At 40.2% G+C, this 26,667-nt stretch overlaps 1 protein-coding gene across 8 annotated transcripts in view; it reads right to left on the bottom strand.

Moving 5' to 3' along the window:
* LOC144044427 (thyroid hormone receptor alpha) overlaps positions 1-26,667 on the bottom strand; it is a 105,044-nt gene that overhangs the window by 55,380 nt on the left and 22,997 nt on the right. For all 8 annotated transcript variants that reach the window (XR_013291268.1, XM_077558832.1, XM_077558830.1 and 5 more), the window contains exon 3: positions 6,538-7,704. The gene's annotated coding sequence lies outside the window, so the exon portion shown is untranslated. The remainder of the gene's footprint in view (positions 1-6,537; positions 7,705-26,667) is intronic.

Consider the following 26,667-nt stretch of genomic DNA (forward strand, 5'->3'; position numbering starts at 1 on the left):
CTAACTGTACATTATGAGCTGCACAGTGTTATTACAGCAATCTGGGCGATGTCTGACTGAACGTCAATGCACTTATGGGCGTGATGTACCTATTTCCCTACGTAATTTAATTTGCTTTTAAGTGTTGGAAAAGCAGTCATTTTATTTGAAAGTTATAGTACATTTAGTTCTACTAATTGTAATGTTTTGCATTCATTTTCAGTTTTAATTGAAATTTGTGTGAAATTATGGATGTATTCTTCTCATCTATTCTGTCACTTTTTTTTTTTTTTAATTGAAAAATATGTCAAAACGTGTAGTCCTTCCAGACGTGCATGAGCAGAGAATGCTGGGAAGGTACATTAAACGTTAATTTGAAGATGAAAACTAAATTCGTAGTTTGTATAACTTGTGACATCAGTCCTGCAACAGTGTCTCACTCGCCACCTATTCCACTTTGCTCCCATCTCACCTATCCATAACCCATTTTTTCTTTCTGGTTGCCTTTGCTATAATTTTGCTATGGTTGTCTTCACCTCCTCCTTATGTTAGGGTGTTACAATGACTGACTCTCCCTCGGATGTCCATGTTATTCTTTCACCCGAGGTTACAGACTTGCTGCTGTGTAATGGACCCTGCGGCTGCTAAGACTGGACAGTCCAGCAAAGGGAAAATACATGAAAACTATCAAACTGATTTGTCTGACTTTCCTGTGTGTAAATGGAACAATGTATTCTCGCTCTGCATCATCATAAAGACTAGGAATAGGAAAGTCAAGGTGAAGGCAGAGAAGCTAGTCGACAGGTGGTTAACGCCCCCATGCAGTTCCTTGCATACTGAGAGGTGACATGACAATGAAATAGGTGAAGTGAAAGACACTCATGTTGACAATAATGTGATGCTCTGGGAAATAAATGCTTCTCGGGCACTGATCAGTACAGTGGAGTACAGACACAGCAGTCTCCTTTGTGCAGTCTCTTCAGGTAAGGTTTCAAAATCATTGTGGCAGATTTTTTAATTTTTTTATTTTTATTGTTGCAATTTATTAACATTCATGATAGCACACCGAACACTAGTGTTGACATTTTATGTGTTCCGGAACTACAGTTTATAACTGTGATTGTATCCTATGTTTCCACTCAGATAGTTGAAGATCTCTAATGACAAAAGAGTGGCCTTTTTGAAACTTTATTTCAATTGCATAGAGTTTCAAAATCATATAGGAGCAAAATCTGTGCAATATAACTAACAGATCATTTTTTATTTGACTTATTAGCTCTTATGCTGCGGCCAGACTAAATGCGAGTTGAGTGTTTCTGGCTGTGTGTTTCCATATTTAGTAAATGCAATTTATGAGGATGAAGGGTTTGAAATTCTTCACGAATTTTGTGCATTTCAATGTGCCTTGATCAAGGCACAAAATGCAAGTTTTGACTTGTAAACTGTGATGTAAAACCGGTTATTTCCAACCATGGTTTTTCACAATGGCATCAAGAATGTACTTACTATGTCACATGAAGCCACAGCACAAGCACAAACAGACACACAGCTTGGTGAAATTAAAACTATGTAGGACAATACAACACAGCCAGCTTCCAAAACTGTCCGGGACAGAGCCAAAAAAGAGCAAGCTTGGAGAATGGGTTGGTCTGGTCTGGTGAGTGCATGGTATTTGCAGCTGTTGAACTGTCAATCAAACATTTAGCAGCCAAAGTAACATATCAGCTACAAGATTCACTAGCAATGTTCAAACTTTTTAAACACTATGTTTATTCAATCATTAACATTACATCATCAAAGAGAGCAATAAGCCATTTTCAACACTTTAGATTGGTCAATAATGTGTTAAAATAACTGCCACAGGTGTGGACTGACCAACAGAATAAATTTTTGAAAAAGAAAGAAAGAAATGTCCCGGATTGTGAGGTTTCAGAGAAATTTCAGATAAATGCAGTTTTGACCTGAAGCCAGCGATATGCGTAATGTTAGGGAAATGTTATATATCATTTATGCTTATATGTATATGCATACATAAATCAATGTGTATTTTTTCTTTTGCATTCTGAACAAGGGCAAACTGTTGACCTTGACGTAATGCTAAGCTAAGCTAATTCTCTCTTGGCTTCGATTTTACTGACATTTGCAGCTAAATAACAAGATAAGAAAAGCAAACTTACATTGTAACGCAGCTGAACACTCAATATTAAAACAAGACACACAAAAAACTGATTGGTCAGATAACTTCTCGGGCTTGGGTGTTGCTGATGATGCACATCTCTAAATTAGACAGAGTAATTGAATTGTAACAGTGGCAAGAATGCATAGTATTATCTCAGGTGGATGATAATTTGCCATGTCAAAAGCTGCTTTTTACAGTTCATTTGATCTGTGACATTCTTTCGTCAAAATAATTGCATCACACTTTACAACCCTTATTTTTTGTCTTGTTGAAATCAGCACACTGTACCATATCCTGCTGGGTAAATGGCAGGAATAATTTTTTTCACCATGGTGGCTCGGGCCACAGCTATTGTAGGTCTACAATTTAAACCCAAAATCCAAGAAATTGAGTGAAAATTGCAAAATACATGCAAGCCCACATAAAGACAGCTTGACTTGTATGTAGCATTGCATGAGTACTTCATCATCAAGCTGCTGAATTACACTAGTCAGTGTGAAAGATCCGTGTATGTGGCGCATTCCACAGACAAAATGTCAAACACGATGCACTCACTGTTTACATTTTCAGAAATGGGCTTGGGCAGCTAGCAAAAGATGGGTGGGACTGAGACGCAGCTATTTGTATACAAGCAAGAGCCCTTTGAGCTCTATTGTTTTACTGCCAAGAAGTACAGTTTGTCACAGTTCAATAAGGTAGGGCACATTTTGTGTCTGTTTGAGTCAGCAATTATGTATCTGTTTGAGAACAGTGTGTTACATCACTCATACAGTATCACTTCGGCACGCTAGAAACGCTGGCTTCTTAGTCACAGCACACGCAGCACAGCACCTTGCAGATACCAGGTAGGAGTTGTGGTGAGCTGCGTAGTACCGCATAATAATAAGGGGCTTTTGGGACTTCAGTACAGAAAATGGTCAGTGACAGTTTCACCGGTGATGTATTCATCATTGATGACTCTTGCTGCAACTCTGCTTACTGATTAAATAAAGTATAGGTATACCAATCCACTGCAGCTGAAGTCCCCAGACAGACAGTGGATGACTCATCTAATGGCCCAATTACTTTTGCGTGCGTATCTTTGCATACCACATTCACACACACAGTACAAGATAATGGGATTTCATCCCGCCATAGTCTGTCCCTGGTGCACTCTTTGCAACAGCGGAACGGGGACACTTAGGCTACTGATGTTCATGTCCACATACATGGACAAACATCATGGCGTCGTCTCGTCCTTCCTTTCTTGGCAAGTTCTAAACACAATAGGACCTGTAAATGATATAGCCGCAAACCCAACCCACCGCATCTTCATATCCCAAGCCAAGAATCACATTGACTGATGCAGTCTCCTATACATTACAGCATATTCAAGCCACAGGTGGTGGTGGGTGGGGAACTATGTTGCCATGGCAACTGGAAGCAGAGGACAGCAATAAGTTATGGCACTATGATGTGAGAAGACTATCAATGATGGAGTGCATTATGTGTCAATGACTGATGGTGATAAAAGGACAGAGGTTAGCTGAGGTGAGGTTTGGACAAAAAAGGTGTTGTGGGAAGGTCACACGTCTTTGTCTATTTCTGTTCGTGCAAAAATGTTCTCTTTGTAATATATTGTATGGCAATATCAAATAGTAGCCCAAGTGGCCTCCTGATCCTTCTATTACAAATGAAGCATGCGTGTGTAAACTGCAACTGGACCTTGAAGGTCAGATACAATCTGTCACAGGACGCTGGTCCACAACTGAACTGACTGAACTGAACTCGAGAGAGACTAGTGAAACACACTCAAGGTTTGTATGATGTACGAGGGTGGGGTGAAAAGTTTATAAAGACTTACATTATACCATATGATGAAACCTGACATGCATTAAATTCAATCCTTTGTGACACACTTTTTTTTACTCAGATTTACTGATGCAGTTTTTCGATACTTTGAAAAGTGGTACAAAGGGGTTCCTGTTTCACCTGGACAATGTCCCTGCACAAAGTCAGTGGTTGCAATGGCTGCTGTGAGAGCCTGTGTATTTAAAAAAAAAAAATCAGACGGTGCCAAATGCGGAGAATATGCGGCTGACCAACCATCTCTCACAGCAGCCAGTGCAACCACCGACTTTGAAAAGTGGTACCACTTTTCAAAGTCTCAAAAAACTACATCAGCATCAGTAAAAATAAAATAAACTATGCCATAAGTGTAACAAAAGGTTTGAATTTAATGCAAGTCAAGTTTAATCAGTGTGGCGTAAGTCTTTCTAGGTCAGGCTATGAACTTTTCAGCCCTCCTTAAGGCACGCATGACGAGGGCTCAAATCATTTGTTTTTGAGTGATGTTTTTTTTTTTTTAGGCATACAGTTCTTTTCAATTTTAGCTGGTTTCAGAACTATACTTTGGGGCAATTTTGATGTTTCACTGTAGCACAACCGTCACCAACTCCAGTTCTTGTTGGCATCTATCCAGCATGTTTTGGATGTTTCTCTCTTCCAAAACACCAGATTCATATTATCAGCTCATCAGCAAGCTCTGCAACCAACTGATAATGATCCTGACTGTTTGAATCAGATGTGCTGGAAGGGGGAAAAAACCAAATCATGCCAGATAGGTGCACCCGAGGAGCGGAGTTGGTGACCCCTGCTACAGTTTAAAATGTCGATTTTCATTGTTATGAAGTACTAAACTATGTCAGGCACGTTCAACCCTTTATCCATTATTCACTGAAACATGTTAAAGAGCCCTTTGTTATAATCACCCCTATGGACAGGTGTCAGTCGACTTTAAAAAACTTGCTTGAAATAAAATACACACAATGCACCCTCTGAACCTAGAAAAGTTGGCTTGAAGATGAGGCTTTTGGCTGGAGGTTCTAACACAACTATACACTTAAGCTCGGGCTGCGGAGAACCCTACCCGTCAATTTGGCTGGGCTTCATGCCATCGTCACGTAAGCACTATACAACTGTAATTTCTGACCTTACCTATCCATCACTGGCATGTAAATCTTTACAAAAGTCTTTGCTGATGATGTACTATTTAAAAAAAATGTGGCCCGGATGAACTGCAGATACTCTGGTTCTGGCTAAAGCAGGTCACAGCTCTGTGACCTGCTTTTGGAAAGCCTCTGGTTCACATCCCTAAACAACAAATGGGAAATTCTACATTTGGTGACTCAGACAATTTGAAATGGTTTAACCAGATGTTTGACAATTGGAAAGCTGTAATTCTGGCTATCACTGACCTTAATGCCAGTGTAGGCCTGCTGGTGTTGTGTGGCTGTTGTATAATTCTTGCAATAGAAGACTGATCGTTAATTAAGACGATTAAGTTGGTCTATCATGAAATGGCTCAATTTGCTCATGATGATGGATGCAATATGCTGTATGATGTGATTTCATTATTATTAGTATCTGCTGTGTTGCCCCTTTGACATTATATTTCATTGCAAATGTCTGAGTCTGCTTGTCCTGTATAATCATGTCACGTATTCGTTTATTATACTCTTTGCTGCCAATTACAAATAATCACAACAACAGAGAATAATGTATTATTGTATTGTGCATTATATTCATCACATTAGTTTGCATATTAATTACATTGTTTTCAGGTAATTATGTGTGTATTTAATGAAACCTTTTCAATTCAATGTCGCTGTTTTACTTTTTGTATGACACTGTGTTCTGTTCCTATGCATGAACATAAATAATGCATTTCTTCTGTGCTAACAAGCGGGAGATTAGTTAAAGGGAGTGCGGTACCAAGTTCCGGCCAACTGACATTAGATAAGGACAAGCTTAAGGGACAATGTCTCTCTCCATAGGAGGTCATTAGGATGCAATATACAATGACTAGAAGCAATAGGCACCTATGTTTACAACAGTACACTCTAAGATTACAGTCTGCGTGACACACTGTACTGTTATTTTGACCTCTTTCCTGCTGACAATACATGTGTTCAAAAGACACGTCTGTCTTTGTGTGATGTTTGTTTCAAAACCTCTCTGCATTAAGTCAATTTAGATTTTCCACAACAAGGTGTAACCACAGTAAAACAAGAGTTCTACGTCTTTATTTTGGTGAATCAGATGTGAACAGTGTTTGGATTTCATGCTAAATCACAGCATGAGCTGTGAAGTTCTGATTTTATGGACTAATTACTATATTTTCTACTCTGCATCAGTCAAATAAAAAATGCTGTACCAATATGTGGTACAGTATGCAGACACAAAATCATGTAAAGAACTGCCCACAAAATTCCACAGTCATTCATCCCCACACTGTTACAATTAACTAATACTGTCTGTTGAGCAAGTTAAACAGGGAAGGAAAACGTACTTGTTAAAAAGAATGACTATGAAACATGAGAGGAAAATACAAAACTTACCGGTGCATTCCGGTCTTTTCTTTACTCTTAGGGCATCTTTTCTTGAGTTCTTTTGTTGTACACGGGATGGATCTTCTCAGTCTTTGCCTTCCAATTTATTGCATGGCTTGAGTTCTATCTTCCAAGAACTCCGCATTCATTTCCTCCTGCTCAACACTTCTCCAGAGGTTTCAATGGATGAGAGGAAGCCCAAAAGGAATGAAACTTCGCCTTCTCTGAAGGCCTCTCGGGCAATAGCTTATCTGCACTACCACATAAATGTTGAGGCTTGTATACAATGACACTTGTTGAGAAGTCAATGGAGATAGGCGTTGTGGAGTCCAAAATGATTCTCTGGAGGACTCCTTGGCTACAGTTGCTATACACCAGTCTCTAAGGCAAATGAAAGATGCTGAAATGGGTGGTCCATTGGGTAATTTGAAGCACCAGGGTTTTGAATGATGTTGCTTGTTCCCTTCTGTTTTCTTGACTTTGAGTGTGTAAACTATTTGTCAACTGAGGTATATTATTTGACAGGTGAGGCTACAACTGGTGTTCAGAAGCATCTCCGATGTTTTTTTTTTTTTTTACCCTTTTCTTCAGTAAAAACTAACCTGGGGCTCAAGCAAGTACAATTTTATCCAGGCCGGCAAGTGGTACGAGGTCCAGACACTGCTGGCTGTATTGTAACAATTGCAGCAAAAAGAGTTTGAGAGGCAATCCAGGTTGTCACTGTAACAGCAGTAAGAGGTCACAGGAGTGGATTTGCTGTGTTTCGGTCACTGAGTTGGCTGTTTCAATGAAAGAGGTAGATAATTGGAGAGTATCCCCGAGGTATTTATAGAAATTTTGCAGAAAAATACAGGAACTGATATTATGGATAATAGTTTCAATCTTTGTATGTTACTACAGGGGGTATAAAGCAGGCGTTTCTTCTGACTGGATGGAGGAGAGGATTGCAATTTTCTTAAATCTAGTATTATGTAAAAAAAAAATTTAAAAAAATGCTGGTGGTTTTAACTGTAATAAATAGATCAGTGTCAGCCTGAGCAAAATCGAAGGACGTGAGTATGCACAGGTATGTTCTTAAAAAAAAAGAAGGGAAAAAAAGCCTCGGAAGTTCAAGTTACTACTGAATGGCCTGTTGTTGTCCTAACTTGTACAGGGAGGTTTCGTCAGTGGTTCCACCTGCAAAAAAGACAAACCAGAAGCATGTTGGAATATGACCACAGTAATAAAAACAAATAAACAAACAAAAAACAGTAATTCCTGGACAATACGTCTTAAACTCATGAGCCACAAATTGGCAAATTTAATATATTTTTTCAAAAACCTATACTTTTGGTCAGTCCACATGTAGGTGTCAGCACTCTTTGTACTCATCTGGTCATTGGTGCTGGAGCATTCACGATGTAGAAAAAAATAACTTTAACATTAACATTTGAATTTCCACAATGCACCTTTAAAGACCTTAACACCACAATGCATTGTGACCAATTGGTTCAATTTCTCTTCTCCCCAAGAGGGTGCTACCTATTAGTGTTTCATGTTTTAATACTACCCAAGTTATAGGCCAATATGGGCAATGAAAGACACTATCCTTTACAAGCCAGTGCACAAGCATCACCTTCAGTTATATTACGCAAAATGTGACCTCAACCATGACTGTTACAGGCACAGAGGCATGATATACTGGAAAAATTGAAACTCATCTGACAGAGCTATATTTTGAGCACCACCGTGAGAATGAAATTCCTGGGCTACTTTTATCTTATACAACCATGAAGGTGTTCATTGATGAAGGCTTTTAACAAACAGAAAAACTGTCGACATATGGTAACTTATTGACCATCAAACCTTCAGTATAAAGACCCTAAACGCAACTTAATATAGAACCATTAGGTGAACAAACACAAGAGCGGTGTCTTTATATAAGGGCTGAACGATTACTTGCATTTACAATATAATCATGGTGCGGTAAAACTCGATTTGCTAATTGCAAAGGCTGTGATTTGACCGAATAATTGGAAGTGGAGCAGAGCGGTTCAGAGAGGGCAAATATATCAACACTGTAATTAAAGACTGCCGCACAGGGTTTGCATAATTTTCAGTCAGTCTTCAATCTCACGAGACGTTCAGGTGAGTATCTAGGATGCCTGATCTTTTTCACCTTGCAAGGTAAAAAAGAAACATAAAAGTGTATTGTGTGCACACTATGTAACCAATCAAAATGGATCCTCGGGTTAAATGATTTGAACATTTCATACGAAGTAAGCAGCTATAATCTTACTTTTCCTACACTTTAGCATGCGTGTTCCTGACTGGAGATCACTAAGATTTCATTTCTTTATATGTATTTTATTTACTCACCTGTCTAGATAAGTTAAGTGTTTAGGAAGTGCAGTGCACATGTTTACAAATATATATATATATATATATATATATACACATATATATATATGTGTTGAAGTGGTAAAGCCACAGGTTTGTTTTCATTGTTGTTATAATCTGCTCTTCAACCAACACTTGGTACCAGGCCGCACAGCACCTCAGAGGTCAGTGACATTCTTAATCAGATAGATACTTGTTTAGCGTTGGCTCCAGGCAGCTGACCACAGCACACTTCTCTATGAGTCCCATGGAGAAATTGGCTGCCTTTGTGACTGGCTTCAATGAGAGTGACTGTGATTGTGGGCAAGCTCATGTAGGTCATACATGTCATTTGCCAATTGATTGGTTACCTGACACATACCAATATCTTTCATTTGATTTTTCTATTTTGTCTATTTTATTTAATTGCCATGCCAATTCTATTAAAGTATAACTAATCAATCTATCTTTCAATCCATCGAGATGCACAAATAAGTCAGCCAGACAAACTGGCAAAATGTAGAGGCTAATCAACTGGCAGGTGCAGCACAACAGGCAGAAAAGGGCGAGATGAGGCTGAAGACGTGTTTTTTGCCTGATTCAAAAGACAGGAATCACAGAGAACGAGAAAGAGAACACAATGATTTGCAATTGTTACAACCTGTATTCAATAAAATACAGACAAGCTATTTAATGTTCAAATTGATCAACTTTATTATTATTATTATTTTACAATATTCAGTCATTTTGAATCTGATGCATTTAACATGTTCCAAAAAAGCTGAGATTTATCACATTTACCACTGTTTTTCACCACTTTTCCTTTTAACAACACTCAATAAGCATTTTGGGAACTGAGGACACTAAATGTTGGAGCTTTGTAGGTGGCAGTAGAAGTCCAGCAAATTGGGGCTGTTGTTAAATCCAGATTTTTTCATTTTAGCTAGCTAGCTAAGGTAAAGCTTCTCCTTTCTCAGCAGCACCTAGAAACAGCAATCCATGCCTTCCTTACATCTCAGATGGATTACTGTAATGCACTTTATGGTGGAGTCAGCTGGTCCTCCCTCAAGCGTCTCCAGTTGGTCCAAAATAACTGGTGATCAGAGCACCTAACTTTAATTCTGGCCTCCCTTCACTGGCTCCCTATACACTTGAGAGTTCTTTTTTAAGATTATTTGATTTATTTTCAAATCTTGAAATGGTCTCTCCCGCCTTACCCCTCTGGGCTCCTCCAGCCCTAGGCACCTGCCCCGTGCCTCAGGTCAACAGACCAGATGGCATGACTGGGCATTTTCTGTGTAAGGTTGAATACACACATAAAAACAATCGGGACATTTCTGTCCTGATTTGACCCCTTCCCAACCAAGGATTTTAAATGCCCTTCGAGTCTAAATAGGAGATTTAAATTTTTTTTTTTAGACTAGAGAAATCTCTACTATGTCCAGTTTATTCAAACATTACAGCATGCCCATAACAATGAAACACACATGACGTGGTGACTCGGTCGCCTCAAAGATATGAAATCTAAGGCTACGTTCACACTGCAGGGTGTGATGCCCAATTCAGATTTTTTGTTAAATCCGATGTTTTTATTTGCTGTTCACATTACAAAAACAAATGTGAACTCTAATGTGAACGCAAAACGCCCATGATGCGACTCGCATGCGCAAAGAGCACACGTCGGGTGATGTACACCCGAAACAACGTCATCACGCTGTGGTTGTCCCGACTCGCAATGTTTTACCGCCAGCCAAGCCACTGAGAAAAGCAACTTTTATCAGTGTAATATGCAGATTTAGTTGTAAATCACTTCAATACATTTACATTTATAGCCGCTTTAGAACCCTGCTCCAACTCATCAAATCAGGTGGCTAAACTTACAATTAAACAATGATTGATCAGCGTAAAAAGCTAATTCATTGTTCTGATTTTGTTACCTTGGCTTTTGGGATAGGAAAAACATGTGATGCAAAGTTTAGATTTATTGTCTTTTAAATTGACAAAATTGACATACCGTCAAATTTAATGTGTTCGAAATACAACTGTGGCCTGGGGCAGCAGGCAAAGAAGATAGATGACTATAAATCCACTGTAGCTTCCGTTATCCCCTGGTGGCATTATCTAGAACACCGTTAACTGCTTTGATAACCCAGTACTTGTGCCCTTTATTGTCTCAGTGGCTCAGCTGTTTAAAAGCTCGGCATACTTACAATATATATATGTACTGCAAGTATGAGTAGTAAGCAATTATATTTTACTACTAGCCATTAGGGCTGTGCAATTAATCAAAATTCAATTACGATTTTGATTATTACCCTACACGATTACAAAATTGGCATAATCGTAGAAAAACGATAATTAATACTCGGGCTGAAACGAGTCCTCGTCATTTCTGCTTCGGATACCCACTGAGATTGTCGTAGTTAAGCTAACGGCAGTATGCTTGACAGTACACGGGGCTAACGCTGTGAGAAACCCAATTTCAAAATAAACCTTAAATTACCAAGTAGTATATGTAGATCAATGCATTGTAGCACTTTTATTTTGAAGTTGTTTCCGGAAAAGTGTTGTTGCGGTATAAGGGCTGACGACGTGCTCGTCTATTCAGAGTTTGTGAACAATGGCAATATAAATGCCCCAAACTGTTGCGACAGACGTCAGCAACACAAAGTCCTGAAGTCACGTTGAAGCTCCATTTAAGAGCGCTAAAACGTAATTATGGTGACATTGTATTGTACGGCCCCTGTTGCCAGCGTTTAGCGGCGACTGCTAGCTAACAGCGAGCTACCAGCAGCAAGCTAGCCACGCTAGATAGCAGCGGTAAAGTGCTCCAGCCGTCTGATTACTTTTCAAAGGTGTAAATACTACAGCTATATCATTATCATGGACTATAACCAATGGCTGCTTGAAGACACTGTACAGACTTTGCAGCTGCTCATGGCTTTAGTACGTGCTATGCCAGTAACATTTTCTCATTCCAACTGGGTAGCCGCACCTGCCGTACGCTCTCATGATTTGTCTTTTTGTTAAGATTTAGATTTTAGGGTTTTACTCTGTAACACATCATTTGTGTTTTGGCCATAGTTTGGCTTTATCTGGAGTTCTGTGTTTTTCTATGTGTACCTTTCATAATAGCTCTTTATCTGTATGTCCACCGGTTCTTTTTAGCCCTTCTCCCCTTAAGTCATCTGTCCCTGTGTGCCTCGTCTCGTAAACCCTGTTTGTACAGTATTTATTACGGTTCTCGTTCAGTTTTCCTATGATCATTGTCCTACTATGTTTCGTGTCCTGTTGCCCGTGATGGTCAGTCACTTCCCCAGTCTTTCATGTTCTATGTAATATGCGAGCTTTTTGGAAACTTTTTAAAATGTGATTGGCATTTTTACCACTACAATCACTCCATGGTTGAGGTAGTTGGGTGTGGACTGTGGAGTTCCCAAATGGTTTAGTGAATACTTCACTCATACTGCAAATCTAGTGCAATAAGCGAAGTGTGCTTCTTGGACCGCGCAGTGCATTGCGGTTAGGGGGGCGTTACTGGTAATGGAAAGCGATGGAGATTGAAACTGCATGAAAGTTGATGTTTTAATTAAGCGTTTTTGTAGTCGCCGTGAATTGCCTGTTACGAGGGCTGCGTTCGGCAACAGACAGAGACAGAAAGACGAATTAGCTGCCCTTGCATATGCTGCATCGATTCAAAAACTACCAGTTTTATTGACAAAGGAGGAAGAGAGAGACGCTGTGAAAAATGACTACGTCAATGTTAATTGTTGGAGACAAAGTAATTTCTAACCCCTTGAAGACAAGTGACGGATGGCTGGAAGAAGTAATTTCTGACCCCTTGAAGACAAGTGACGGATGGATGGAAAAAGCCCAAGGTTTGAAACTTTAGCCACCTTGCATGTCAGTCGATATTGCTAAAACCGGGACGCGATTAAGAGACGGGTAGGAGCTTTCTTCACTGTAGGGGTCAGTTAGGACTAGAAGCAGGTTCTTAAATGACCGTCACTCAATTAGTTTTGTTACACGTACGTCCATTAGCTAGCTTTGTGATGTTTCCGTCTGCTGCCTCGGTTTCAGGACATTGATAAAATAAATGTGTTCAAGAAATTTTCCATTTTAGCCTCTTTTACGTCTGTTTGGATGTTTCTTTTCTGTCTGGAAATTGGGAAGAGTGAACGAAGTTTACAAGCGTACACTTCCGTCTTCTTGAGCCTTGCAATGGTGGCTGGTGGCCGTTTTAACAATGCTTGCAAGCTTTAAGGTGTGCAGTTACGCAAACACTTTCAGCCCTCCATTCGCCGCCATTCAAATGACGGCTTTGTTTGTTTGTTTTTTGTTTTTTTACTTAAACTTCACGCATGCGCAAACGTAATGCATACTTAGCTTATTGCAAAAGTTACCCAGCTTGAAATGGTCACAAATATTGCCCAGGTAGTGTGTCATGACTAAGGGCTCAGGTAACGACCAATCACAGCTCACTTGTTTTCTGGGTTTGGCCATGTGACATTTGCAAGCTGAGCCACTGAGGTGCTGTGATGTTATTTTCAGTTGAAAACATATGGCGAAATGGCTGCCCACTGAGACGGATATAAATGCGTGGATTTTGCTGCATAATTCAGGTGTGTTTTTGTGTGTGTGGATGGTTGTTTGTCTCTGTGTGCCCTGCGATTGGCTGGCAACCAGTTCAGGGTGTACCCCGCTTATGTCATGTTTGGATCTGTTTTCCTTGTGTGTCTTCCTTGTCTTGTTAAGTGTGATCCTGCCCTTCCTCGTGTGATCCAGTCAGTGCCCTCAGCCACTTGTGTCTTGCCCAGGTGTGTCTTGTTGTGTCGTTAGTGTCTGTGTATTTAGTCTGCTGTCTCCCCTCTGTCTGTGTCGGTTCATTGTTTTTCCACGTCTGCCGCTGTCCCAAGTCCCCGAACCACGTCTGCCGCTGTCCCAAGTCCCTAAACCATGTCTGCCGCTGTCCCAAGTCCCCGAACCACGTCTGCCGCTGTCCCAAGTCCCCGAACCACGTCTGCCGCTGTCCCAAGCCCCTAAACCACGTCTGCCGCTGTCCCAAGTCCCCGAACCACGTCTGCCGCTGTCCCAAGTCCCTGAGCCACGTCTGCCGCCGCTGTCCCAGGTCCCCGTGCCTCGTCCGCCGCCTCCACGGCGGCCCCAGGCCCCCGTGCCTCGTCCGCCACCTCCACGGCAGCCTCAAGTTTCCGTGCCAGGTCCGCCGCCTCCACGGCAGCCTCAAGTCCCCGGGCATCCTCGCCGCTGCAGTCCCTGGCCTCGGCCGCTCTCGTGCAAAGTCTCTTCGCCTCTTCCATGGCGGCGTCAAGCCCATGAGGGTGGACAGGAGGTGTACGTCGGGGCGCCCTCCGGACCGGCGCCGCCGGGCTCCTCTCGTCTGGCGTCCGGGACGCCCCCCGGACTGCCCTGATGGATGTGCCAGGTTCCCGCCTCCGTGCCCCCCTCCGCCCGCCCTGTTTTTGAACTTTTTTTCTATAGGGACGTCTGGGAGCCGTCCCTCGACGGAGGGGTTCTGTCATGTTTGGATCTGTTTTCCTTGTGTGTCTTCCTTGTCTTGTTAAGTGTGATCCTGCCCTTCCTCGTGTGATCCAATCAGTGCTCTCAGCCACTTGTGTCTTGTTGTGTCGTTAGTGTCTGTGTATTTAGTCTGCTGTCCCCCCTCTGTCTGTGTCGGTTCATTGTTTTTCCTCCATGTCATGCTGCCCGTTTTTGCCTTGTTGTTCCCCCATGTTTTGGTTCATGTTTTGTTTTATGATTTGTTTTATCTTGTAAGTTGGAAGATCGCTTTTTTTCATAGAAATTAAATTCCTTTCTTTTGATTGAACCTCTGCCTCCTCGCCCTGTCTTCCCGCATTTGGGTGCCCAAGCTTCCCCACACACATCTGTGTGGCGGCCGTGGCTTAGTGGTCGTTCAGTAACCAGAAGGTTGGCTGTTTGATCCCCGCTCTCCCCAGGGCATGTGTCGTTGTGTCCTTGGGCAAGCCACTTACACACATTGCCTCCAGTGCTACTCACACTGGTGTATGGAAGGTGCAAATGTTTGGTGGTGGTCGGAGGGGCCGTAGGCGCACACTGGCAGCCACACTTCCGTCAGCCTGCCCCAGGACAGCTGTGGCTACTTAAGTAGTTTACCCCCACCACAGTATGAATGTGTGAGCACACGAATAATGCAAAACACTGTGAAGCGTCTTTGAGTGTCCAAAAAAGCACTCTAGAAATCTAATGCATTATTATTATTATTACATATACAGTCATATATATCAGAACTCTATATTAACAGTTGACCGATTGCTCTGGGCCACTATGTGACTGTGTTGAGCCACCCAAAGTACACTGACAGTCTGACGCTGGTCCGACTGGGACAGTACACATTCTTACATAAATATTGTCAAATAAACATGTTCCTGCTTTTTAAAAACATTTTTAAGTCAATATTTTGAGTTTTATCTGCTTAAACTGATCATCATTGATCTTTTACTGTGCTGCCCTTCCATAAAAAAATGGCTTGAATAGGATATTAAGCCTCCAGTTTTGCATTGGGTTGCAGTATTAAAAGATAAATGCATGATTGTGAATGAATCATGCAATTGGAGTAAGAGTGAAACTCTTAGCTACATTCAGAAGTCATTTCAAATGGCTGGAACACAGTGTTGCAGCTTTAAAAGTCAAATCAATTGCATCTTCTATAACAGTATCCCCTTTCAAACATTGGTTGTCCACAATATAGATGTCAATATTAGCTGAATGAAGTGAATGCACACAGTCAAAAACAGGTCCAGCATGTTTCATAGCACAGGGCGGCCTTCTTATATCATCATCTATAGAACCTGAGGGGATGCTTACACAACCAGGCAACTTGAGGGCAAACACTGTTACTGAGATCTTAAATGAACTTCATAACACACATACATCTACAAGTACAGTATATTCTAGACAATGCCATGAACATAATTATACAAAGTGTTGGTAAAATACAGTGAATCAGTATACTGTAGTAAAGGCCCTTCACTCACACATGCATGTACACACTCACGGCCCTTTTGTCAGACTTAAAGCACAGTATGGGTGACCTTGAGTGCTGCAAGCTGTGCCAGCAGCTGAGCCAAGATCAGAACATTGAAATGGACAGTGGGAGGCTCTATGGTCGACATTTAATCGAGGGGTGGCGTCCGGGGGAAAGGTACAAGGGCAAAAGTATGAATAAATGAGAGAAAAAAATATATAGTATAAATTAAAGATGGTCAATTAATCCAAATGTAATCATGATTTTGATTTTAGCTTCTCACGATCATAAAAACATTACAATAGAAGAAAAATGATTGTGCCAAATGGCTCTGTGTGTTTGCAAGTTACCAACATTGTGAAAGTACCGTGAATGCACAAATGAACCAAAATATGCCTGAAAAACATAACAGTCTGTTTAAAGGGGACTTATTCAAAGGAGCTTTTCTTTTTTTTCTTTTTTTTTCCTTTTGTGGTCATTGTTACGAGTTAAATAGGCCTATAACAGAGGCAAATTAATTATTTTCTTCTTTTTTTTTACCGCCTGAACTATGAAATCATTAGGGTTTTTTTTTCACCTCTGGAACTTTTGGAGAATTTTTCAAATTACCATGGCAAAATTCAGTTTGTGCATTTTTCCACCAACAACAATTTCCGAGGTAATTAAATTCGCCAAGGGGCATCCAAGTACTATCTCAGCAGCAGGGTTTTTCTGAACCAGGCTGGAACTTTGAGGGGGTGGGCTGCACTGACCAAGGCTGACTGGTTGGTCAAATTGGGGGGGGGGGGGGGGGGATGTTGTTTTTACATCGTTTGGGCTCATCAAACTCATATGTCATCAAACTCATTTGAATGACTGGTAATTACCGAGAACTCTAAGACGCTGCACAATTATAAATTCCCTGCGGAACTTTTACAACCAAGAACTCCCTTTACCCAGAATTCAAAGATCCTGGGCTTGTTGGTGGAAAAGCTTCTTTTGATAAGAGAATTGTGATTCTTTGAAAATAGAGCCTTTATTGGTCCTTTAGAACAAATCAAAAAAATATATATATTTTTTTTTTAATCAACTTACATATATGACTGAATATCAAAGCATGTGCCACACCATACAAGAAGAGAGAACAGGAAGGATGGAGAAGTTAATGCTGTATGAAAGGTGCTATATAAATAAAGATAGATTGATTGATTGATTGACAAGAAAATACACTTTGCTATACACAGTTTCAATTAAGAAAAACACCTAATTATCGAAAAAAGAAAACTAGGTTGTTTATTATCAATTGAAACTGTTCTTTAAATGAAGCTAAAATATATATATTTTTCCAAACCCGTGATTATTTAACACAATTTTAAGTAGGATACTTGAATGCTAAAATATTCCATAATTCTAGCCCTAATGTGGATTTAACATAGAAACTGCACATTCCGCAGTAAAATATTTTTCATGAAAGACAACACACCAATCCATGCTACAGAAAACCTAATTGAAGCTTTGGCAGCTCTGGGTAGAAAGGAAGAAAAACCCTGGCCTCTACCCTTTTGAGAACCTGAGGCCCATCTTTAAAAGGAAGATCAATGAGGGTAACAGCAACTCTGGGAACCAATTCTTGCATCCTCAATGAGATACAGCCAGAAACGCTCCATTGAATTACAATTTCAATGTTGAGAGAGGTGTTTCAATGATATTAAAGAGAGCTCCTGCAGTATACATAGTATTACCGTATCTTGATTTACAAATCTGTGTTCTTCAAACAATTTTGAACAGCATTTTTGATACTGCATTTTGAACATCCGTTCATTCATTCATTTTCTGTACCGCTTGTCCTGGTGTTGTTCTTTCATTTCTATCACTACAGGATGTATCTCGTGTATGTCCAGGTTAGGGAAGAGCTTGGCTTTGATTAGAGACTGGGGAGCCGGTAGGATTTAGGCTACATTCTAATCGTACTAGCTTTTTAAAACTGCAAACTTCTCCTTTAGTTTAATTTTACTTGATTATACTTATAATCCCTCAGGGGGGAATTACATTAATTTCACATTCTGTTTTCAATGTTGTGCTGCCCACGTGGGGTGTCACGTTAATCAATAAAACAATTAATTGCACGATAATTAAATAGGAGCTCAATTAATTTGCCGGAATCAATAATTCTTTACCAAAGACACTCGGTGATGAGTACACGTCCCTGTATCTGTCACGAGTCAAAACTGAAGCTTGGTTTATGCTTGATGCATCCGGCGACGTCTAATTTTTGCGTCATTTCAGCAACTACAATCCTCCCTGCAGTGTCTGCTTTGCCCACATTTTCCGCCTACGAGAATTTGCAAGCTACGCAGAGAAAAACATGGCGGATGAGCAAACACAGTCGTAAATAACAGAACATCAAGAACGCATCTGTCGAGGAAGGACGCCGCTGTACTTGCTCCTGCACTCGCTCGTGACTTCTATTTTGTTGACATTGGGATTTTTAACTACATTGTTGCAATATGCCTGGTGGAACAAGAGCTGACAAAATTGAGGAGATAAAATCTTCTCTTTGCAAAACTCAAAGAAATGGTCACCGAAATACTTGAAATGAAAAAGAGCATCGAGCCACTTCTGCAAGAAATTCAGCACTCAAAAGAGACACAAGAAAAAGATCGACGCATTGTCACTTTGGAACAAAAAGTGGATGATTTGGAACAGAATCTTCGAATCAACAATGTGATAAGTTACAGGTATCCAGATTAAACCGCGCCGCAGCTCTCGCAAGTGCAATTGATTCTGACCAAGCTTCAGCGAACGAGACTGTTGAACAGCAAGTGACAACTCAACTCAGAGATTTGGGATTAATTGTGGATCCAGCGCACATCCAGATGTGCTTTTCGCTTCCAGCTGGGGGGACACGACCACCGGCAGTTCTGATCAAGTTTGTTGACAGGGAGAAAAAGATTGCTCTTTTGAGAGATATCTACAAGCTTAAAGTTAAACATGTCTACGTCAATGAAAATCTCACAAAACTAAATGCTGACATTGCCAGAAGGCGGCGACAATTGAGAACTAATGGATTTATCGAGAACACATGGACAAAAGACTGTCGGATCTTAATTCAAACAAAATAAAACTCATCTCCTCAGAAGAAAATACGGATCGTGAAGAATCGGCTGGGATTGAGAGACAATAACTGCTATCAGTAACTCACTTCATTAAATTGTGGATTATGTTGTACCCAAATTCAATTATTGTAACATATTACTAATTAACCCAAAACTGGAGCTGTCATGATTTTAATAATGTAAATATAGCATATGATTACTTGCTGACACTGCCAAGGTTAACTCTTGTTCATACACCTGCATCGATAACATGTATTGCTGTTCCTGTAAGAATGTAAACATTGTCTGGCTCTATTTCTGTTTGGATATTTGTTGTAACATGCAAGGCTGTTGTGATAAGGTTGTATTGTGGCTGCAATGTATCTGCTGTAAATAGTTACACTGGGATTGGTGAACATGGTTCCGGGGTGCGGCTCGCGGTGGCTACTCCGCCGGGTGGGCTGGCCTTGGTGAGCGCTCAGGAGTATCAAGATCTACGCATCATCGGATGCTGGCAACAGTGGTGGCTGAACTGACCAGAATGGAATAAACATGGACGCAATGGGCAGAATGCAAGCCGATCTACTCTTCTGGAAGCCACAACATGTGTGAAAGCTGATCCAAGGTCAGCGAAGACGCTTCTGGTGAACGAGCATGCGCTCGCCTTTGCTGCTTGCCTGGTTGGGTAGGCCTGTTGGTAGCGTCCGGGAACCGTTTTACCAATTCCAAATGATTGGTACTAGCTGCAACTTGCACACGCTTCTACTTGTCAGCCCTTCTTTTGGATGTCAATGTTGCAAATGATATGATGTGATGATGTAACCTGTAATGTGTCCGAAAGGAAAAAAATAATAAAACAAAACAAATGTTTTCTACTTCCTGATTCTTTGTTTTCATCTGTTTTGTTAAAAGTATGTAGACTATTCAACACCAACTGTTGATGTCGATTGTTTATTGAAAAAAAAAATACAATAGAATTGTTTTCTACTTCTATTGTGCTGTAAGTGTTGGTCCTATGCTCTAGATGCTCTTCACTGCCTCCTATAATCTAGGACAATATCAGAATCAGAGTCAATTTAATATTGCATTGCAATATTGCTTTTGGCTACGTGTGGTTTGATTCAAGTGCATTTTTGTTGATAAAGGTCCTAACAGGATTGGCAGTTTTGCCTGTTAAAAATCTTATTTTCTGAGCTTAATATTTAATATGCAGTATATATTAAAGCGCAATTTTGTTTACAGAGACTTTATATCGTTTATCGTTTTTATCGTGACAGGCCTACATGTAAGAAGAAGTGTCCGAGCCACTGGGGGGCGGGTGCAAACAGTATTGCACTAATTGAAATGGCTGGGTGGAGATGCGTACCTTGCGCAAAGGCACCTTGACTGTAGACAGACAAAAAGACTAGCGTCTCTCCAGCAACTAGTTGCTTTTTTTTTTTTTTTTAAATCAGGCCATGAACTGCCAATATTAATAATATCATAACTTCCCAACATCTGCCTAAACAAAACCTACATCTCAAATTCAGTCATCATACAGTCAAGCCAAAGCCATCATTGACCTCAACGTGACGACGAGTTCAGTACACGGTCACTGGAGTCTGGTTGTTCAACTCATTCATGCAGCATAAACCAATGGTGAGAAACAGTAGATGAAATACTTAATAAAACAATGAGTGTGGTGGCGGTTTTGGGGTACGCTCACAGAGAAACAAAGCTTCACTTGTCTCACAGTATTATCTAGGCCCCATACCAGATTAGCCAAGCCTACCCAGTGTTAATCAATGTTTCCCTAAATGAGGCCTGAACCGCACAGCAGACTAAACAATTTTGATTGCTTTGAGCAAGTCGTCTTCATACACTTGAACAGTGGGGACAATTAAAATATTTTGGCTATAAACCTAAATAGGACAATGCATTTTCCCAGAAACTATTATGATAAACGATAGTATAAATGATGTGTTTTATTTTCATGCCACTGATTAGTAATACGTATTAGAGCTACATTTTTAGAGGAATTCAAGTTCATCCATTTTAAGAGCAATTAACATTTAATTCTCAAGAATACTGAACATTGGTATTGAAATGAAGAACAACATAAAATCCATCCATCCATCCATTTTTCAAACCACGTATTCTCACGAGGGTCGCGGGCATGCTGGAACCTATCCCAGCTGTCAATGGGTGGGAGGTGGGGTACCTCCTGAACTGGTTGCCAGCCAATCGCAGTGCACACACGACGAAGAACCATTGGCACCCACAATCACACCCACGGACAATTTGGAGTGGTCGACCGGCCTATCACTCATGTTTTTTGGAATGTGGGAGGAAACCGGAGTGCCCAGAGTTTAACCCACACAGGCACGGCAAGAACATGCAAACTCCACACTGGAAGCCCGGGGGCCAGAATCGAACCCCGGGCCCAGAATCGAACCCCGCACCCCACAGAATTCCTTTATATTTTGTTATCCAAAGCCTTTAATACTGCTGTGAGCATGTCCCGTTTTATATTTTGCATTGTTAGGCAAAAGCATCATTAATTGCAATCAGTCATGAATGGAGGGCTCTCTATGTGCTACCATGTTTTTTTGTTTTTGTTTTTATTTGTTAATTTTTCCTTTCGGACAATCATAGAGACAATTGTCAACATTCACTTTTCACATACAATTATACCCAAAAAGAAAAAGGGCTGACGGGATGAAGCCAAAGCTTATTACTTCCCATTCCCAGAATGCAATAGGACGCAGATAATCAAAGTGGTAATTTGTCACATATCTAGTTGTGTGGATTATCAAGTTGTTGATTGATGCAAAAGTTTGTCTTCCAAATAGTCTTTGTTGATCAAAACGTTGATTTGTTCTCTTGTTGATCTGTTTGGTCCAGTAGCATTGGCTAGCTAAGGATAAATGGCAGCCCCGCATCCAGCCAAACCCTTTAGTCGGTTCCTTCCTCGTCTCAATTTCTATTCATCGCTGCATTCCGACAAGCAATCATCTCCAGGTTGTTTAGTTTTGTAGTCAAGTTCATTCCCATTCAGTTCGTGGTGATGTTAGATGCAGCTTTTTTTTGCCCATCCTGCATTTTTCTGAGGATTCGATGCAGCCAGAGGGCTCCGATCCCTAGCAGAAGCATCCCAGCCAGCGGCGTGATGAACAGGTAGATGTCCTCGGCGTCTTCAACTTTGAGTGAGGCTAGACACAGCGGCCGCCATTTTCCCCAGCTATCTTCTGCAAATCTAGACATGAAAGTTCCACCCGGACATAAGCGTTGACCTGGCCACCGACCGACCGCCATCTTGGGGCTTCCAAGAAACGTATCTCGGCATACGCATTTCGCTGCAAAATGCCTACATGTGTAGCGGTAAACTGCACAAATCGCCAGTTTAAAGGCTGTGGGCAAACATTTCACCTTTAATTATGGTTAAAATGGAAAGTAATTGAAAGATGAAAGAAATGTATTTTTTTTTTAAGATGAAAGAAAAAGAGAGGGTACATGTTGTCCACTTGTTTTACCTATTGCCCAGGCTCTATTTTAAGAGCTTACTAGCCAACTTTTTTTAAATAATTTATAATCAGTTATTTATTGTTGTTAAAAATAAACATTTTCAACGAGTGCTGATGTGATTTTTTTTGTCTACAAGAATAATCGTAAAAAAACATTTTTTTCTCAGACTATAATCGTACATCAGAATCTGAAACCGTTGCACCCCGACTTGATACCATTTACTACTTTCCTATTAGCCAGAACAATTGTATTTATTTATTTATTGAGGGTGTTCACTGTAACCTTTATTTATCAATGTATTTAGTTAGTTATCCATGTTACCTTTCCAGAGGTTTTTGTTGCGGTTCTAAGCAAAGATATCAAAAGTGTTGTGGAGTCTTTCTCTGCATAGTCTTTAGTAGTCTAGTCTCATTAGCACGCTTTGCATTCTAGGCCAACTCCAGCTGGGAAAATTCATTTATTTCAGCATGCCAAGCGAACACTATGTTCCGCCTTTCTGTAGCATAATGTGTTCTTATGACAGAAACAGTGTTTTAGCATGACAGTGGCGAACTATTTTTCTCCCAGAAGCCACGTTTTATTCATAAAAAACTCAATATCCCACAGGGTCACAGAGTTCTTAAAGAGGTAAGTTTCTAACACTTGTGACCTTGTATACTATGTACTGCATGCCAACACAGATGTATTGGCTGTATGTTTTATCATCGTCTATTCAACTTTAAATTTTACACAGATCAACATATGTTCAAAGAGCTTTATGGCACCTCCAATAAAGTAGCACATTGTCATTCTTTCATGTGTTTTTGTGTCTCTGCCCTGGTATGTGGCTGGCTACATTGAGGCAATTGTATGGGAATTAAAAGATTACATTATCATCAGCATAGTTAGTGCATATAAAAAAAAGTACAGGTCATCTCAACACTCCACACATCATCTAGTCCCACACATTTGTGATATTTTGTTACTTATTGCATTAAGTCCAGTCCGGTACTACTACATGACCTTCACTGACTACCTGCCACCACTACTCCTCAATACCTGGAAATCATTAAAAAACTTGGCGACCTTCAGCCTGTGTGACTTTGTCCATTATTATGCCCACTGACAATACCTCCCTTCTTTATCTCTTGTGAACACCCAGGACCAAACACTGTGTCTAAGGTGGCAGGGTCCATTTAGTTACCGTGTTACATGTTACATGCACATTTTTGAACAGACAGTAAGCACATCTCATGCTGAATCTTTTGTCGTTTCTGAAAGGATGTGGAATTTATTTCCGACTGGAACCCCAATGTCTTGCCTTGCGCCAAACCCCCGCAGTCCCCTGTCTGGCCCTCACACTCACGCTTTCCAGATTTGTGGCCTATTTCCAACCACTCTGTTTATTTTTCATATGGAAGGTGGGGGTTTTCATTAATAACTGACTGGAGGAACACTCGCGTTGATTAAACAATCCGTCCAGGTTTGCCACCCGTGCATGCGGTCCTGCATTAAGGAATCTGCTCTGGGCAACTTATTGGGTCCCACCTGGAAATTGCATGTGCTCACTGATAACACATTGGCTACCCCAATATACAACACATATATATATATATATAAGAACTACACTACATATAGGACAATCATGTACATGTCACTGTTAGGAAAGTTTCAGTCACATTTTTTGGCATCTGAATCTGAGTCCAAGTTACATCATGTTTAGCATCTGCCCATCCAATGCCTACCAAATCCAAGAGGGTGGAAAAAACATCAGAATTTTCTAAATTTTTTGTGTGTGTATAAAAGTATCCCAAGATGATACCTTATTATATGTCTATCGATCTAGTGCAGCGGTGGTTCAAACCCTTCAGAAAATCACTGTCAGTTAACTAGGGATGTAACGATAACGGCACTATTGTGATATCGCAATATTAAAACTGGCACAATATCATCGTCATCATGTCACGATATTAAAAGCAGCACATCTGTTAAAAATGTCAATATGATTTCCATTTGTGCAGTTCTAGCACCCTCTGGTGGTTAGTGTTTTAGTGCAGTTTAATTTTCATATGGCATGTTTTTGCCCTTTATGTTTAAAATCCACTTTCCATCTAAATATGTGCGTGCATTAGCAAGTAAGTGCCTCAATATTAAGTGTTATTAGAAATGCTATGTTGTTTATGTACATTGCTGCTATGTACAAAAGCACAATGTTGTGCTTTTTTTTTAGTATGACCTTTTTTTCTTTTTTTTTTTTTACAATATCGTGACCTTTTGTAATATCGCCATCCTCCTAATAATATCGTGATAATTATCGTATTGCGAGGTTCATATCAAGATAATAATGTATCGCGACTTTTGGATATCGTTACATCCCTGCAATTAACACAGTACATCTATCTACAAATGTTAAAATTTAAAGTTAAAATTCTGCCATGCAAAGGTAAAGCTATATATCAACAACACCCAGAAAAGACGCCGTTTTTTCTGGATCAGTGCTGACTGACACAAAGTGGAAAAGTGTGCTATGGTCTGACAAGTCCACATTTCAAATTGTTTTTAAAATTGTGGTGTCGTGTTCTCCTAGCTAAAGAGGAAAAGCACCATCCGGATTGTTATCAGCGCAAAGTTCAAGAGTGTGAGTACTAGACCTGATGGAAGTCCAAACCACTCTCCCAATGAAAACATGTTGACACATTATAAAGCACAAAATATTATAACGGAGAGCAGAGACCCAGGATTGTTGAGCAATTAAAGTTGCACAGCAAGCAATAATGGGAAAGACTACAAACAATTACAAAGCTTGTAAATTCCCAAACATTTTCTGAGTGTTATAAAAAGAAAAGCTGTTGTAACACAGTGGTAAACATGCCGTCTCAGCTTTTTGTGAACATGTTACAGGCATCAACTTCAAATAGTTTGAAAAGTGCTTGCACAGGGCTGCCACAAATGCTGATTTTACTAGTCAACTAGTCACCGACAATAGGCGTTAATTAATCAAAACATATGTAAATCTCAGCAAATCGCACCAGCAAGGAGCTGCTCTAATATCACCATCGTCTTAATTCTGAATTCTTTAATGTACGTGCAAACTAGAAATAAAGGCAATTAGGGAGTTCACTGAATAATACCTCTGCAATCTGTTGTATTACAATATATTAGCGTGCCCATATATGGCATTGTGTTACACCGTTGCATCAAACACGACCGTAGTCTTTGTGTGCTAAGGATAGCTTCCTGACATGACTGTCCCTATGTCAGAAATGAAATCAAGCATTAACTACAATGTGCTGTCTTTTTAAATGCTTGTACCCTCCACCCCCACCCCCGTACTGCCATGAAAGGCATCACATTAAGTATTTTGGGTGAAATGCGCCCTAATTTTCCGACTCTATTGCTAACACAGGTTAGCCATTGCACTGCAATAGACATAGTGTTTATAATTACAGTACGGTACATCATGGATACCCAAATTACCACTAGTGCGGACGTGCGTCACGGAAAATAAGATGGGAGGCGAGGCCATTTCAAGAGACAAAGCATAAAAAGAAAATAGTAATAAGGGACGTATTTGATGAAGCTTCTCTTTTCTTTTGTCAAACAGCTCAGCCCACAGTGCTATAGGTAGGTGATCTTTCTTTTTTTTTTTTTTAAAGTTGTATATCAGCAAACGTTATGGTACAGTACAACTATGGTAGCTAAAAGTCAGAATTTCCGAGTTTGGCAGAGTTGATACAGTGTGTGTATGAACTTGCATCTTTCTGAGTGTTTGTTTTAAAAAAAAAAAGTTTTTATATTGTTTTCAAAGGGTAAAAAAATAAATAAATCAATACTAGACAAACCAGTCTAACAGATTTTGAACTTTTATCTATCCCCTTTGTATATTATTTGATTTATTTGAGTCATGGGTAACTAGAGCTTTTTTTTCTTTTCTTTTTTTTATTTACCCCATTTGGTACTTGAATGTGTCGATATGATCAAGCTGTAGGCCTACTGTATCTATACCCACATTGTAAATAAACTGCCACTTTTATTTGACTAATATATTATGAGAAGTTAAGTACATTAAAAAATATATCTAATCTAAAGATAACTGGCACACCATTTGTTATGTTTCGCCCTGCTTTCAGCTGCTCCAAATTATTCAGCTCTATGTTGCATGTGAAGAAACTAGGACAATGCAAACATAGCCATGAGGGG

The sequence above is a fragment of the Vanacampus margaritifer genome, chromosome 2, assembly GCF_051991255.1.
Source record: "Vanacampus margaritifer isolate UIUO_Vmar chromosome 2, RoL_Vmar_1.0, whole genome shotgun sequence".
NCBI classification, from domain to species: domain Eukaryota; kingdom Metazoa; phylum Chordata; class Actinopteri; order Syngnathiformes; family Syngnathidae; genus Vanacampus; species Vanacampus margaritifer.